This window comes from Pinus tabuliformis, chromosome 2_1, assembly GCF_031772625.1.
Source record: "Pinus tabuliformis cultivar Carrire ecotype Pingquan chromosome 2_1, CPIR1, whole genome shotgun sequence".
Lineage (NCBI taxonomy): Eukaryota > Viridiplantae > Streptophyta > Pinopsida > Pinales > Pinaceae > Pinus > Pinus tabuliformis.
The window spans coordinates 245495495-245497885 of record NC_142299.1 but is presented as its reverse complement, the minus strand read 5'-3'; positions in this window follow the sequence as shown (position 1 = coordinate 245497885).

Here is a 2391-nt window from a genome sequence, read left to right as displayed (position 1 = left end):
CATTGAAATAGTATCAATAAATCTCCATCTGAACTCCTAGTCATCTTCAAAATATTATAAGCTTCATCCATTTGAAGCTTGGCCAAATTCAAAATTTTCTATCTCTTCAAGCGACCAAACAAACGTAGAACCATTGTTTACAAGACAAACTTGTTAGTTTCTGAACAATCCTAATGACATACATCGTATGTCAGCAGTAGAAACAAATGAAAAACCCCACTTGTTTCTTATAAGATCCAACCAATAGATAGTGTAACCATAAGAAGGGTAATCATCATAATATTTGTCTAAATATAGCCAAAAAAAAATCCTTTGTGAAAGAGAGTCTCCTTTGGGGGTGTTACACCACCAAAAGGAGGTTGCGTCTTCCAAACCATGTCTACACTTGTACAAATGAAAAAATGTGATTCCATGATTTTTCACACTTCTTTCAACATAACCCAATCATATTTCCACACAATAAACTTCTCTAACAAAGAGAAGAATCCCTACTCTCCAATAGTAATAGGTCCAATATTTCTAAAGGTCTTTGTAAAATGGTTTACTATGAAATAATTCTTAGAATGCAAAGAACTTCTAGGTGCACTGGACACAATTATCAATCCAACTATACATTGAATTATATATCCAGAGTGTAGAAAAGGAAAAAGAAACAGAGATATGTGTCCTTTTTCATTAAGGTAATATATAACAAAGTATTTATCCTTGATACTAACTGGTAAATAAATAAATCCAAATTCTTTGTTGGCACATGGATTGAAAGCAACAAAAAAAATAGAGTTTTCCAGTAGAATATTTCATTCTTTACAAATCAACCAAAATTTTATCAACACTGAAAAAGGAAGCCAATGAAATATAAGCTCAACAATCTCAAATGGAAGAAAGTTCCAAATACTTGGATCCATGAGAAAATCAATAACTTTCTTGAAAGCAAACCAACTATTGTATATTATGTTGCAAAGGATAAAATCCTTACTTATCTTATTAAACATGCAAATTATCATAGTAAACATGCTAAAAATATCCTCCGTAAACACTTATATCTCTCTCTCTCTCTCTCTCTATATATAGAGAGAGAGAGATATTACCACTACATTGACTACGTTGTATGTCAAGGTAGGGCTCCCCCTTTCAAATAACTTGGATGCAATACCATCCCAACTTCCGAATACCTGACTTACTTCAACTCTCACTATGAATATAATATTATTTTTATCAATTTCCTTGCCAACGATCACTTTATTTTACTTTCCTTTTGTTCGACCTTCCCACTCTTGACATCTTCCCTACATGGACTATGTTGTAGGTCGATGTCGGGATCACCCCTGCAACTAACTTGTATGCAATACCATCCCGAATTTTGACTACCCGACTGACTTTAGCTCTGACTACGGATACAATATTGTTTTTATCGATTTCCATTCCAACAATCATTTTCTTTTAATTTCCTTTTGTTTTTTTATAAAATAACTCGCAAAATTGCATTTCCCAAATTTCATTTAAATGTTCCCTAACGTCCAATAATTCAACCTCACCTCCATGAAGATATATTATTACTGATCTAAAAAATTTTAACAAAATTTACCTACTTTCCTCCTTTGCACTTTGTATTTTGCAATCTCTTCTTCACACCCTCTTTACACTGCTTCTTTGAAACTTCTTTCCAATTACAAAGAAAGAACTTTAATTTCACTCTGGTGCTCGTAATTTCTGATAAACATGCACTCTCCCAAAGAATTGGGTTACTGAATTCGATATTCGTTTAACAAACCTTAATTTTTTTATTTTTTTTACATGACATAAGATGAGAAACAAAGTTAAATCTTCAAAACAATTCACAAAAAAATCTATATCAAAACATACAACTTTGTGTTCTCTTACTCAGTAGGAGACAAACTGCCACAAATTTTATCAGAAGATCATCTGGACATTCCAGAGGATCGTCGAGGTGTTTTTAGATCCAATAACTACAAGCATAAGAGTGGAATGATCAACTATATAATTCATACGTTTACTAATTTCCAAACTAGTTTTATGTTATCAATATAATGAGCAGATACAACCCCACTTTCTCTATTGATCTTATTGCAAGCAAAAAGCAAAAAAATAAAAATAAATGTAAGTATAATCAATGAAGCTTATCACAAAATAAGTGTTTTTGACTGCAAAAACTTGAATAAAACTTAAATTTGTTTGTGACTTGAATGTTTGATACTTTTTTACATTTACATTGCTCACCATGAAATCCACCTCATATTAGGAAGACACCTCAAACGCTGTGTACAAATATGGAAGGACTAGAAACATCTTACCACTCATATTGTTGTATTTATGCACGTAGTGGCCTGGTCATTTTGGATATATCTCATCATGAAATATGATGCAAACATG